Below are 15,743 nucleotides of genomic sequence, written 5' to 3'. Positions count from 1 at the left end.
GGGGTTATCTGAGATGAAGTTTCTTTGGAGATCCCTCCAGCTGAACTGCTGATCTCAGAACCCCAACCATGAAGAGACTATGTCAGCCAGTGGATTCTGAATAGATTTCATCGTGCTTGGAACAGCAAGATTAGCAGCAATTCGGAACTGTTGAACTATCAAAACTGCTTGAGCAGGACCCTTGGAGCATGCCTCACATCGGGGACCTGGGATGGGTGGGAGGTAGGGTGGAGCTTCTCCCTTTGTTTCTCCCCTTACCCCAGAAACAGGGGGAAAAAAGGATATTAGTGTGGAAACAATGGTCTTACCCACTTTCCTGTAGCCCTTGATGCTTTGTACCCCAATCAACTAAATAAGATAATTAAAAATAAGTAAATAAATAAATAAATAAATAGGGCCTGGAGGCGTGGCCTAGCAGCTAAAGTCCTCGCCTTGAACACGCCAGGATCCCATGTGGGCGCCGGTTCTAATCCCAACTGCTCCACTTTCCATCCAGCTCCCTGCCTGTGGCCTGGGAAGGCAGTAGAGGACGGTCCAATGCTTTGGGCCCCTGCGCCCACGTGGGAGACCCAGAGGAGGTTCCAGGTTCCCAGCTTCGGATCAGCGCAGCACTGGCCGTTGCGGCTCACTTGGGGAGTGAATCATCGGATGGAAGATCTTCCTCTCTGCCTCTCTTCCTCTCTGTATATCTGACTTTGTAATAAAATAAATAAATCTTTAAAAAATAATAATAATAAATAAATAATTATCACATCTTTTATATAAAATAAATAAACAAACAAATTTGGGGGCCTGGTTTAGTGGCCTAGCGGCTAAAGTCCTCGTCTTGAACACACTGGGATCCCATATGAGTGCTGGTTCTAATCCCAGCAGCTCCACTTCCCATCCAGTTCCCTGCTTGTGGCCTGGGAAAGCAGTCGAAGATGACCCAAAGTCTTGGGTTCCTGCACCTGTGTGGGAGACCTGGCTTTGGATTGGCACAGCACCAGCAGTTGCTGGACACTTGGGGAGTGAATCATCAGACGGAAGATATTCCTGTCTCTCCTCCTCTCTGTATATCTGACTTTACAATAAAAATAAACAAATCTTTAAAATAAATAAATAAATATTTTTTAAAATCATGAAAAATAATGAAAGGCTGGCAGAAACAAAGAAACACTCCTTGCTTAAGAATATTTGATGAAGTCATGACCTTGTATCATTTTATGTTATTGAAAAACTAAACTAGCTACAAAGCATTTTACATAATACAAAACTCTGATAACTGCGTTAAGATATGGAGGACTTTCTCTAAGTTAATTTAAGCTAAATTTTCATAGGCAAGACATAGGCAAAAGAAAAAAAGGATTGGAGTAGAAGAATTTACTTTAAATGTCTGATTTATCTGAAAGATGAAACTCGGTTATGGAAGGCCGTGTTGCTACCATCACCCTCTAGAGGGTAATTCTAAAAGCAAACAGCAGTGAGGAGCGGCTCATGTTCGAAAAATCTCTTAATCCTGAATTACAGAACAGTGGGTTTATAAATGCAAAAAGCACAAGCTAGAAATATTGTTCAGGAGATGCCTGAGCTAATGCAGAGCTACCTTAGGGATAAAACAATTATGAACTTTGAAACCTTTATTATTATATCAAGTGTGGGTAAGTGTCCTTACCGAGACACTTAGCTAGCTGTTTGAGCAGTTGCCAAACAGGGTGTAGTTTTCTCTGCCACGGTACAGTCTCACGCGTGGGGCTGGAGTGGGACAGTACCTTACCTAAGACAGAGCCCAGCTCAGCATGGAGTCCCTCATGTCAAACCTGTTATTTCAGTATCTCTCTAATCTAATTTGAAAAATGTCCAGCCACTATGATTTCAAATCTTATGTAACATTTTACAGGACAGTTTGATGCACAACTCATCTTCCTCTTTTGACATTATTGGTGACAGAAGAGTACGAACATGAGAAATGAAGGGTAGCTGGTGTCCCGCCAGGCTGAGCAGTGTGATCTTAAGATCCGTATCTCCAAGATCGGTTCCTTGCTTCCCACTCAATTACATGTGTCTCAATTAGCCACTTGGTGCTTGAGTGTCTAAATTTTATGTTAACTGTTTTCAGTTCCAACCTTGTAAAAGGAAGTACTCCATTTTACCTCTATGGGGTCCCTGTATTCTAAACAACTGTAGCTGTTTTTACCACTAAGTTTCCCGATAGCTTCACATTCCTCTAGATGCTTCCTGTTACTTGATAAGCTCTTCCTCATGGCTCAGTGTAAGAGTCCAACCCTTAATTTTGTTTTCAGAGATTTAATTCCTTCCTCTTGAGTCAAATGTCACCGATTAACACAGCAAAAGAGTGGGAAAACTCAAACATAACAACAATTTAATAGAAGGCTTTTAAAAACAGTAGAACCCAGCTCCAGGCAAATGCCAGGCTGCCTCTTACCTAGGCATGCATTAACACTGCCGGGAGAAAAGCAGCTAGTAGCTGGCAGGCATTCTGGGCCTGGTTAATGCCAAATTTGTGTTAACTATACCAATGTGTTAGCAGTTGTCTATTTTATTTTATGTTATTATTTTTTTGAGGCATGTGGAGTTATATCCCGGCCCGCCAGCAGATGGCATCTGAGGACTTGTGCAGGAGTTTGCATGGACCTGGATGGGCAGACAGGACTCGGATTGCTCTGTGGATTGCTTAGGCAGAGGGGTTTTGAGACATTTGGGAGGGAGGACTGCTGAGGGAGAATGGTACAGGTGAAGAATGACTTCTGGGGGACTTCCATCAATTAGGCTACTGCACTTGCTGGTAAACAAGGAGACTAAGACTGTGTAGTTTGGGGGAGGGAGACTGGAGGACCCTTCTGGTTCAGACTGATGCACCAGTCCATGTGGGAGACCTGAGCTGGGCCAGTTAGCATCAATCACTGCTAACCACCACCCACAGCCTTGGGGGTTTACCTAGCAGGGCTAGATCACAGTACCCACGAGTGAGTATCAGCACAGGGGATGGGGAGCATTGGGCTGGACCATGACATCAGCGAGCATGCGAAAGAACTGGATCTGGGAACAGATTTGGTGGGAGATATGTGGGCTCTCTCCTGTAGGACTGTAATATCCACTGATTTGCTCAACATCTGGGCATGGTGATGGGCCAAACTAGGCATGGCCATGGAACTCACTGACACTCATGGGTATTTGCGTTGGGAACAAACCAGGTTGCTCCCCACTTGCCTGGGAACAAGCCCCAGGTTCCTGCATATCCTCACTGGTGCCATTCCCTACCCACAACCTCAGCTACATCCCTCCCCCGCCCAAGCACACCCGGACCAGCAAAAGCCAGGTGTTCGTGACAGGGGAAGCCAGGCCCAGTCACCCATCATTAAAGCTTGTGTTAGGGCTGTTTTCTTGAAGGTCTCTGCCAGCACAAGCTGCAGGGAATTTAGCTTATATTATATTTGACATCTGACAGACTCAGGACTCTATGAATATCAATTATCACCAATTTAGATAATTATCAATTATCACCGAATGGGCTGTTTAATACCCACAATAATGCGGTAACACAAAGCCTTGCAAGCTGTGAGATGCATAGCCCACAGAGACATAAATGGAAATCTTTATTAGTAAGAACTGAAGAATTAACTAATAAATATGAAGTAAGAAATAATGAAATGCTTCGCAGAGACAAAGATTCTGTCAAAAATAAATGTTTTGAGCACAGCTTAGTACCTTGATTTCCTTCATAGATATTTTCATAGTTTCTTTTACATCTTACCTTGGTCTAGGGCTTCCCATTTTTCTGTTTCTGATTTCACCTTCCCTAAATTCTACATCTGATTTGAGACCAGCTTTCTGAGACACCACATACATCACACACCCGCTTCTGAAACAGCTTTTTTTTTTTTTTTTTTTTGGCTGAGTAAAATGTATTATATCAGAGGAAGAGTTTTCCAGATGGTTTTGGAATTATTATGGTGAATATTTAAAAGATGTGCTTATGGTCTAGCAACAGTGAAATTGTGATGGAGGCCATGCAGTAGGTGTGTATAACACGAAGGTGTGAAGAGAACAGCTCCCTGACTGGCAGGGCCCGGGGAGCTACCAGCTGCTTAGCAGGGCTAAGTGGATTCATCTCTGACCACCTTGACGCAGTTTTCACTCCCCCTCGCATGGACTCTCAACCACCCCACTATGTAATCTATTGAGGCATTGTCTGCCCCCGTGAGATGGCTTTTACAACCAACGTGAGCTTAAGAGTTAATGTTACTGAGGATGTCCTGGTGAGTGGGCCTTTAACTACACACAGGAGTATAATTAAGCCTGTGCTGTTTACCCATTGCCAGAAAATCTGGCCCAGATATTTATCATGCTTTCCGGGGAATGGCTTGATAAGAGGAACTCTAAAAGTTATCCTGTTACTGTGACCCTAAAGGTCATTCTGCTATGACAAAGAATATAGTTACTATGACCCTAAAGGCCATACTGCTATGACGAAGAATATAGCTACTGTAACCCTGAAGCCTATCCTGCTAAGGCAAAAAATATAGTTACTGTGGTCTTATAGGTTAGCCTGTCCTTGCAATTCTTTAGAATATAGAAAATGTAGCTGTTTTAGTTGTTTTCATAAATTTTTAGCTAGAGGAAATATAGGGTGATTTCACTAACATCATAAAGAGATATTTTTGATTATTGTTTGATCATTTATGAAGTTGTAAAGCCTGCAGTTGTGGAGGAATGTAATGTTTATAACTTTTTGTTTTAGATCTTCATGTTTTTTCTCTCTTGATGTATTTCTCCCATTTAGTGATAGATAAGTTGTAGAACAAGAATTGTATTAGGAGTGTATTACTGCATAAGATGTGTTGTCTACTGAAAAACTCTTGGTTGCAACGCTGGAATGGATAATGCCTTGCCTAATACTGAAACAATTTGTAGAATTGTCTTTGGAAACACTCACTCATCCATTGTAGAGTTGAAACTTAAATAGAGTAACTTAGCTCATTGCTAACTGCAATTCTTTCCGCCGTTTTTACCCTTGCTTTACTTGTTTGGTTAACAAACTGTGAGCTTACAGACCTATGGCCAACTAATGTCAATAATCCTGATCCCCATAGAACAAGGCCCCAGTCCTTTTAACTCATACAAGATAGGGGTCTGGTTGATGCAGATGGCGCCTAGGTTATAGCCCAGACCTGAGGAGAGCAGATGAAGACTGGCAAGCCAAGATAAGCAAGGAATGTGGAATCCTTCCTCAATCATTTCTCAGGAAGTTGTAAATTGTGCCCCCCTGAAGCTATGTCAATATGCCCCTAAGAAAAAACTTTGTACTGCTTCTGTATAAATAAAGCAGACAGCTTTCTCGCTTTGTCCACTACGATCAAGGAATCTGGTGGTCCGTCTCCTTCTTTCTCTCTTCACGCCTCATCCACGCACCCTTCCCGAGTTCCGAACCTCGGCTGGAGCTGGACTCCGGCAAAATTGCTCGACCAGAATGAGATCAACGCTCTCTGATACATTACACTAAAGGAAATTTACATTGGGTTACTGCAGATTATATCAAGTCACAGTCCAGAAAGAACTAAGAAATTCCCCAAGAGTGATCACAATTCCTAATTAAAATTGTTGATGGGTCCCCCCAAAACAGGCATACAGTGAATGAAGCTGACTTACACACAGAGTAATATAAGGGATTTTAAGGATGGATGTAGAGAGAAGACACAGCAGCAGCACGCACTGAGGAATTAATAAGTGGCTGAAGACAAAGCTGGCTCACGTTCAAAACAAAACATGCATCAAAGATGCAAAGGTGAGTAAGTTTGGGAAAGCTTATGACGTCCAGAATCGTAATGTAGGTGAGCAGGGACCCAACAGAATCATTTTCCTAGAGACCTGAAAAGCTCCTTATCAGTCTTTCCAAACTAAAACAGAGAGCTCCTTATGCAAAAACCACACCTGTGCTCTCCAGTGGTCCCAGATCCTGATCACAGGACAAATGCCAGTGTGTGGCCCACATCTGTTGGATCCAGTCCACATCATTGTTGTCCTGTCCCAGGCACATGTCAGAACAGTTAAGGTGCTCGGCTCAACTCACAGCTTGCTTCTACCCCTTGCTTCACAGGAGAGAAGCAGTTGGATGCTCCAGAGCTCACTGCACATGGGAAAACAGCAAAGTAAAGCTCCACACCGGCGTAGCTATGGTGCAGTCCAATGCATAGTTTGTCTCTCAGCAAGGGAGCCTTCCAGGCTGTATTTGTCCCTCCTGGACTGCTGAGTTCATGGCTGATGCAGACCTTCTGTTAGCAGTGTCACTCAATGAAGAAGACACAAACCCTGTCAGGTTTTGCTCCCTCCTCAGTTCCAACTTAGTTGGCTTTGGGGTCTCTTGGTCCAAATGACGGTGGAATTATTTTAACCAAAGGATGCACAGTGAGAACATGAACAGCTAGCCCAGCTTCTATGTCCTCCAGCCTGCTCTCCACATTTCCAAGGTTCCAAAGCTCTGAATCAGGATGAGAACAGATACAGGCTTTCTTCTCCAGGCTACACTTCACCAGGAAGTACAGCAAATGATAAGAAGCCTTGGAGGGTCTGCTTTCGGTGGACCAGACAGGACAAGGGTCACCTTGCTACAACTGTACACATTGGTGGTTCAAAGTCTTTACGTTAAAGGATCGGCTTATTCTTTGACCATTAGCAACAAATGGGATTCCAAGCATAGAAGGAATATTACCCACCAAACCCCTCTGAAAGACTGGTTCTACCCTTAAGGTCAATGACATTACTTTGATCCATAGACACTTGGGATAGATTTTGTAAAATCTAGTTTTGGGGCCCGGCAGCGTGGCCTAGCAGCTAAAGTCCTCACTTTGAACACTCCAGGATCCCATATGGGCGCCGGTTCTAATCCCGGCAGCTCCACTTCCCATCCAGCTCCCTGCTTGTGGCCTGGGAAAGCAGTCGAGGACGGCCCAAAGCATTGGGACCCTGCACCCACGTGGAAGACCTGGAAGAGGTTCCTTGTTCCCGGCATCGGATCGGCACAGAACCGGCCGTTGTGCTCACTTGGGGAGTGAATCATGGGATGGAAGATCTTCCTCTCTGTCTCTCCTCCTCTCTGTATATCTGACTCGGTAATAAAAATAAACAAATCTTAAAAAAAAATAAAATAAAATCTAGTTTTGTTCCTTGAGAAACACCTCTCCAGTCCCTCATGCTAAAGAATATGAATAAGGGTGAGATTAGAGGTTAGAGCAGCATTATTTTTCAAGCTGCAAGAACACCCTTGAGCTGGTCTTTATGTGGAGAGGTCTTTATGGATTTTTCAAGTGTTCCAAAATCCACCCCAAAATATCCAGAGTCCATTTTGGATAAAGTGGCAGTCGAGCTGTAGTAATTCTGTTGCAGAGTCACCTACTGCAAACCATTGCCTGGTGTTCAGCTCACACTGTCAGCATTGTGCCTTGGTTTTTCCACATCATTATCTCTGCCGGTGTTCTCTTTACATCTGATTAAAAAAAAACAAAGTTCTGTTGTAGCTTTGACTTAATTTGCCCGAAGATGATTGAAATTGAGTGTCTCTCTATATTCATTAAATTGCATCTATTTTTTTTTACTCCTGGGTAATTTTTTTTGGTATTATCTTTTACATGTTCATCTTTCACAGGTCTTCAGGTCTCTGAGTGCAAATCTAGAATTCCTTGTTATTAACATGTTTGCCAGCTGGTGACCCGCTGCTTAACTTACTTGGGACGCTTTTGTTAAACACTTTGAAGGACTCTCTCAACGCATCACGTAACTTTCCTTGAGGAAGTCACTTAACTCATCTGGCCTTGTCCTCTGACTGATGCCCTTGATTCTCATGACGTGCAAATGATTTATGTAAAATGCTCTAGAGGTATGAGGGGTTGTCAAAAATTTCATGGAAAAAAGGATCAAAGACATTTATTTTAATGCAAACATTTTTGGAATCTGCAGGTTTTTAATGTCTGCACTTTCCCTGAACCTTACAAAGGCCTCTCATGCAATTCAGTATAAACTGGGTGCATTCTAAGGACAAATGTGAGAAAGACAGTGTCTTTGTTGAGGAGTTGTGAACATCTAGATTGTTCTCTGTGCCTGGACACAAGCTCTATAAACTGGGCCTGAGTTGCTGTGACGAAGCAACACACTGGAGCTTGGACAGAGCTAAGAACTGAGCAGAAATTGTATGAGTGAGGGAATGTGTCACCTCCCAGCCCCAGGCAGCCTGTGTAAACTGAGCGGTCAGTGAGACCCAGGTGGCAGCAGAGGTGTGTGGGGTGTGCAGCTCAGGAGTTGATAAAGAAATGTGGCTCTTACGATCAGGTCAGCTCCTCTGGGCAGTCAGGAACCTCCTCTCAGGCCCCCTTTTCCGCTGTCCGTTGGCCTTGTTCAGCTGGCATGAACACAGCTGCTCTTGTCCCTAGGCCACAGCTGCAGTCACAGCAGCATACAATTCTTCATATCAAGGCCTGGGATGCGCTGAAGAGGGAAGTGATGGGCAGCACTCTGAAGCAAGCCTGTGCTGCAGGAGGTGCACGGTGGGAACCTGGTTACTGCCTCCTGTTTGCTGTTCAGTGCACACATTAGAAAGAGGCTGTTTCTGAAAACGTTTTAGGGCCCCAGAGCTAACGGGCAGTGTTGATAGTGAGGTCATGTGTCTAGCTCAGTAGGTCTGGACTGTAACTGCAGAATTAGAGTGCTCATAGTCAGTGGTACTGTGGCTGTTGGTCAGTGAACATTTAACAGACACAGGGAAGGGCGATTGTGATAAGGGCGCACCTGCAAGGGCTCTCAGTGCTGATTCTCATGCACAGAACCAACATGTTGGTCAGCAAGCAGCAGCGTCATCCAAAGTCCCCCTTTTCTCTTCTGGACATGACACTCAAGAGTGCCCCGGATTCTGAAACTCAGTAGATCTTGGGGGTCCCTCTAGCGGGGACTGGGACTTGAGGTGTGACGACCAAGCAGAGAAGAATCGGGACACAGGGAATGCAAAGGCAAGATGAACCAATGCACACTTTATTGAGTTATACTGGGCAATTTATCTCCTAATTTTGGCAGAGCAAGCAGACAGATAAGTTACTAGCTAACTAAGCAATAGCATACAGGCTACTCTAAAACTAGATCAAAAGGGATTTGGAAAACAATCACCAGGTCTCAGGTAACAGGATAAGTAAACATGAGTTACAGGAACCAATGCTGATGAACAAACAGCTCTAACTAGAAAAGCAATCTAACAGAACTTTGTGCTCAGACACGTTCAGGCCACAGTCACTACAGGAAGGCGAATATGATAGAATGCCTCACACCTCTCCAGACACGCTTTGTGAGCCCACAATCTCAGCAGAATGTCTGCCTTCTGCAAGCTTCTCAATCCACTGAGGACATTTCAGATTCGGGGTCCTCAGACACTTGGTGGTCTGGTTTTTGGAGGGCAATCCTTCAACAAATAGCCATGAATATTAATGTTGAGTGGTACTACAATGTTAAGAAAATGTATTTGTAATGACTTTGGGATGGCTTATTAGAGAAAGCTGTGATGGTGCAGCCATGTGCACACACCTGTACATCCCATAGTCTGCTCCTCTCTCTCACTTTCCAGGTTGGAACAGGGCAGAGACACAGCACTGTCCCCAAGATAACCTGTGGTAACAGCACAATGCTTCTTGAACTTTGTTTTTCCAAACCATAGGTTGGCAGATACAGTTACTTGCTTTATGCTTTTAAAAATTATGATAATATTATTGAAAAACTCTTTTTCTTAATTCACATACTGATGGATTTTTACTAATGTTGGGAAACCACCCAGAAAAAGACATTAAGTTAGATTCAAGGCACACAGCAAAACAACAACTCAAATAGGAGCAAGAGAAACACAAATCGATTTTTATGTGTGTTTTCAAGCCTTTTGTACTCATGATGGATCTGGATATCACTTAAATATACACCTTATGAGCCAAGGCAGGTTGAGTTGAATCTGTATTATATAACTACTCAAAACTTCATGCTGTTTTTGATACTCTTTGTTGCTCGGAAATTAAAACAACAATTCTACAAACTTAAAGGCATAGTTCAAATAAAGAACTTGTTAATAAAGCACAGTTCATTGGGCTACTACCGTAGCGGTAGTGTGGTGAATTAAGCTACTGCCTATGATGCAGCATCCTATATAAGCATCATGGAATTCCTGCTGCTTTACTTCCATTTCACTGGCAAGTACTTGGGTCCTTGCCTCCAACATGAGAAATTTGGATAGAGTTTCCGGCTCCCAGATTCAGCTTCGCCCAGCCCCAAACGTTGCAATTATCTGGGGGAGTGAGCCAGAGGATGGAGAGTCTCTCTCTCTCTCTCTCTCTCTCTCTCTCTCTCTCTCTCTCTCTCTCTCCACTCTTTGCATGATATTGGTTTTTTTTTAACTCCTTAAATAAAACTATAGGTGTCAAGCATCAAGCAGCTAAAACCCCACTGTAGTGTCAGCACACCGTTTAGGCACCAGTTTGTAACCCAAATGCACCACTTCCAATCCAACTCCCTGCTTATGGCCTGGAAAAGCAGTGGACAACGGCCTGCAACCACATGGGAGACCCAGATGAAACTCCTGATTTTTGGTTGGCTCAGCTCCAATTGCTGTGGTAATTTGGAGAGTGAAATCAGTGAATGGAAACCTTCTCTGTATCTCCTTTTCTCTCAGTAGGTCTGCCACTTCAAATAGAAATGGGCAGGGCTTGGCAGTGTGGCCTGGTGGCTAAGGTGCTTGCCTTGATCCCATATGGCCGCTGGTTCTGATCCCGGCAGCTCCACTTCCTCTCTGTCTCTCCTCCTCTCGGTCTGACTTTGTAATAAAAACAAAACAAATCTTTAAAAAAAAAAATAGAAATGGGCAAGTATTTTAAAATTAAATAAATAAATAGTAATACAGTTCACAGAGACTAGTTCTGACTATCAGATACTTCTTCCAAGTTGTTTCTTGAGTCTTGGTGGTGAGTGGGAAAGGCAGGAGTAGATCACAAGAAGTCCAAGGAACCTGGACCCTCTGAGACCTGCTCATCACCAAGCTGCCTTCTGCTCATTAGTGCACATTCAGTGTAATCAGGATCAGGCAGTTTCTGGACTCAGAGAGAGCAGATCTGACCCCAGGGACCCAGAGCACACAGAAGGAGCCAAACTCGTCACACTGACATGCTGACAGCAGTGACAGCAGCCCTGAGTGCTGGGACTCAGGCAAGGATAAACAGGCCTGGCTGTGCTGCTCTGCCACAGCTCCTGCTACAGCCCTGCAGACTGCTCAGGTGAGTGAGGCTGAGTGTGTGTGTGTGTGTGTGTGTGTGTGTGTGTGTGTGTGCGCAGGGGGAGCTCCCTCTCCTTCGGAAGGGAAGCTGTTCCAGATAGAACTGGTCAGGGCCAGGCTAGGTCTTACCTTCCCTGTTCCCTGTGGAAGAGGAAGGTGTGAGTGCCCAGGGAGAGGGTGGCTATCACTTCCCAGTGCATCCAGCAGCACCTGCTTGTGTGGCCCTGGAGGGAGACTGTGCAGCAGAGCCACTGATGCCCTGAACCCGAGGTTGCTGCATTTCCCAGGTGGGAGGGAGGCTGGGGGTGTCAGGCAGCAGTGGGCTCTCAGCCCTCTCACAGGCTTCTGGCTTTTCTGCAATTTGCTGCCCTAGGACTTTTGGTTTTGTCTTGTTTTCACTTCATTTATCTCTTACATTAGGTGTTCTGGTGTCCTTCAGTCTTTTAAGCATGGGATCTTCTTAACCTCTTCATTTGGTATCCTAAGATTTTGCCATTTGTTTTGCACATTTCCTTTAAACTGACACTCCAGCTTTTTAAACACAGTACAAGACACTGTTTTAGAAAATTGTGGAAACACTGGAGAAAGAATAGCTGTGAGGAGCATATAAAAGTAACACCAATCATTGCTGTTTAGAAATTATTCCTAACTGTTACCAGGAACAGAAAAAAACAAAACAAAAAAAACACCCTTTGCCTGTGTCCTTGCTCCTCACTACAGACTAGTCCAGGACAAAGTCCCATCTGGTTTTTACTGCGTGGTAGGTCTTACACAGACCTTGGGGAGTGTGTACATGGACTGGGGAGGCACACAGACATTGGGGAGGCCAGGATCTGAGCTACAGAGTAGCTAATTGCAAAGCTAGTTTTTTGACTCTGCACTGTCACGCCATTGAGACCCAATGACACTGAATAAACTAAGCCACTGGAGCAAATCAAGATATTCTTTAAAAACACTCTCTGTGTCTTTTCCAGACATTTAAGGTATCCATGACCTATTTTGTGTTATTGGGAGTTTCCATTCATTCAATCATTTATGGAGCCTGTAAAAGAGGAAGGTGTGCTAGAAGATGCAGTTGTGGCTCAAGTTGTGCCCACTTTAAAATGAAGAAGCAGAGTCCCAGGGAAGGAAGCCTATGGTCCCCAAATTAAGGAACAGGCACCTACCAGAGCAAGGATGTAAACCCAGGCTCAGCCAAGGGTAAATTGCAGTTTTACAATCTCTCATATCAGTTACTCTCTCCGGATGCCAAGGGGACTGGGCTCTCAGGCTTATCAGTGGAAATATCCTTGGAAACACTGGTAAGTTAGAAACGACAAATCTCAGGGTTGTATTTACAAAGAAAATTTTGTTTTTATTGTCAGCTACCTCTTTGCTTGGCTTCCAACTCATGCAGATGCTTGACTTTCAATTTCAAAGCTGAGTAGTCAAATGACCCACAGACAGTTTAAAGCAAAAAGCCCTTCAGATCAAAATTACCCCTTCTCTTATTGCAGGCAGAGCCTGCAGCTTTAAGCCAAGTGAGGCCTGTGGCCTGCTTTCCTTCCTCTTGCCTCCCTGCAGCTGGTAAGACAGGACGCTGTTAGGCACAGATGAGTCTCTTGGGCAGTTTGCAAGGTCTTCTCCGACATGCTTGCTGGGCACTTCCAGCTGTGGTTCCCTCCAGGCAGGCCTTCCCTCTCACTCGGCAAGGCCACTTTTGAAGCTTGCACAGGATGTAGGCTGTGGACTCTCAGCTGGGATGCATTTAGCACAGTGGACCCCGAGGTCCCTGCTGCACTGCAGCGTGCATTTCCTTCTAGTCACATCTATTTCCTCAGGTGCAAATAGCCTGACCGGCGTCTTGTGCAGCATGGCTCCTGCATGCTTGCTGAGAGGCTCCTCCCAGGCTCGGAATTAGGATAAGAGACCCCCTTCATTCTTCCCACTTGACCGACTTTGAAAGAAAACTCCCCACAGCAATATCTTCTCCGAATGGCCTATAAACCCAAGTCCCTTGAACACTGAAAAAGTTGGGACCAGATTATAAGCTCACAGGAGCAAGAACTATGAAACTGAGTCTGCCCAAAAGGAAATCAGAAGATTGGCACATATGTGCACCCGTGAACTTTGTATTTTTTTTTACAATGAGGTTTTAATTATTTATCTGTCTTAAATGTTCTGAATTGGCAGACATGATTGAATGGGTTAACCAGGTACAATGTGATGTTTTGGAGTCTGTGCATATGTGAAATGACTAAATCTGGCTAATTAGCGTGCACATTGCCTGTAGTATTTCCTTCAGTTTTGAGATTGTGCTGCACGAAATAGTCACAAAACTCTGAGTGATATTTGAACACCAGTACAAAGTGCCAGAGGACAGATAAAAGGTTAAACATAGTGATTGCCCGTTGGTGTAGCGGTTAAGATGCTGCTTGGGACACATGCATCCCTTAACAGTGGGCTTGAGTCTTGGCTCTGCTCCTGCTTCCAGCCTCCTGCCCAGGTGCACTCCCTTAGGCAGCAGCGAGTGGAGAAGGAGTTGCACCCTTGCCACATAGATGAAAAAAATCCAGATGGAATTTCTAGTTCCCAGGTCACCCTCAGATGTTGCAGGCATTTGGAGAGATGGGCAATCTCTCTCTCTCTCTGCCCAAAACAAAAACGAAAGACACACGCACAATTATATTCAAGTGATGTTAGGAGAAATATCCGAAGAAGGATAATATGAATGATACTTATTTTTAAAATATTTGTTTAACTTACTTGAATGGCAGAACTACAGAAACACACACACGGAGAGAGAGCGAGAGAAAGGAGACTTTCCTGTTAGAGGTTGATGGGTATTTTCTTGGGACAATTTTGCAGAGAAGGTGTGAACCATGAAGTACCTGCAGACCACACTCAGCACAGTCTGGGAGCGAGCAGAGGCCACTAAAGCAGTCTGAAGAGGGAACTCACAGCAGGGCAGAGCTGGCTGGACATGCCAGGCAGGAGAGATGTCATGTAGGATTGCAGGGCAGTAACTGACAGTGTCTCAGGAAATCTCTGAAGAGAGTCAGGATTGCCACCCATGTGAACATGCAGATACGTGGGAGGTGATGTTGGCACGATTGGTTAAACGGTGAAAGAGAATGTCTAGGCATGTGGATTTAAAGGTCACCATCTTCCATAATTCGCGAGGGCAAAAATATAAAATGGCACACAGAGCAGTGACAGCGCAGTACACGCTCAACCACGTAGATCTGTGAATGCAGCGTTCTTGCTATCCTTCACATTTTAGCAGATGAGACGGAAGCCACACCCGAAGCCTGTGACCTTTGCTCGTTTGTCTTTCTCCAAAGGTTTTTTCCTGCTCTGCTCCATGAAGTTGCAGGATGAGCTGGAGTTTCATCCAGAGAGCGATCTTCCTTTTTTTCATTGGACTTGGATTTGGAGGGAATTTCTTTCTGTTTGTGAAACATGTGCAGATGGTTGCCATGGGTCCTGAGGAAAAGCCTACAGACATTATTCTCATCCACCTGGCTTTAAGTAACATCGTGATACTTTGTGCAAGCATAATGTCAGGCACATCATCAGCTTTTCTTCTCAGTAACTTCCTAGGCAATACTGTTTGTAAAACTGCAATTTACCTGAACAGGGTGGCTCGAAGTCTCTCCATCTGCACCACCTGCCTCCTCAGTGTAGTCCAGGCCATCACCATCAGTCCCAGGAACACCTAGTGGAGAAATTTCAAACCACGCACTGCATGGCAGGTTCTTCCCTACCTCCTCTGCTTCTGGGTCTTTAGCTTCCTCATCAGCTCTAACTTACTCCACTACATCACAGCAATCAACAGCACAAATGAGTCTCGTGTTAGAACATACATTGGGTATTGCTACATGCTGCCAGCTCCACAAATGGTCAGATGGTTCTTCCTCTGCCTCATGGCTCTTCGTGACCTCACCTTTCAGAGTCTCATGGGCTGGAGCAGTCTGTACATGAGTCTACATCTGTACAAACATCACAAGCGTGTCCTCTACCTTCAGAGCTCCAAGTTTGAGAGCCCAGAGATCAGAGCCACTCAGAGCATTCTCATTCTTATGGCCTGTTTCCTATTCTTTTATTGGGGGGATTTCATTTTGTCCTTCTACCTAGGATCCACCTGCATAGAGGGCTTCCTTTCTTCAAATATCAAAAGGTTGCTTGAACTGGGTTATGCCAGTCTCAGCCCCTTTGTTCTGATTAGCAGGGATACTAACCTGGTTAACTGCTGGCATATTTACTGAGAATTAGGGAAAACATTTTCCATAGTAAACTTTCCAGTAACAAAGGGTATCATTAGTGATTTTTTTTTAATGCAACAAAACTTCTGCAAAACACAAACTAAACGTGTTTGATATGCATGGTGTCTTTAGAGGCAAGCACAAGACAAAATCAAATCTACTCAGGGAAACTGGAGAGAAAATTGTATACCACAATACAAGTGTGACTGGAG

At 44.5% G+C, this 15,743-nt stretch overlaps 1 pseudogene; it reads left to right on the top strand.

Annotated features, from left to right (window-relative positions):
- The first annotated feature begins 14,643 nt into the window (after positions 1 to 14,643).
- Positions 14,644 to 15,534, top strand: LOC101530988 (putative vomeronasal receptor-like protein 4; annotated as a pseudogene).
- The last annotated feature ends 209 nt before the right edge of the window (positions 15,535 to 15,743 follow it).

Source organism: Ochotona princeps, chromosome 1 (assembly GCF_030435755.1).
Source record: "Ochotona princeps isolate mOchPri1 chromosome 1, mOchPri1.hap1, whole genome shotgun sequence".
NCBI classification, from domain to species: domain Eukaryota; kingdom Metazoa; phylum Chordata; class Mammalia; order Lagomorpha; family Ochotonidae; genus Ochotona; species Ochotona princeps.
Note: the sequence above shows the minus strand (reverse complement) of the source record. Positions and strands in the feature narration are given on the sequence as shown.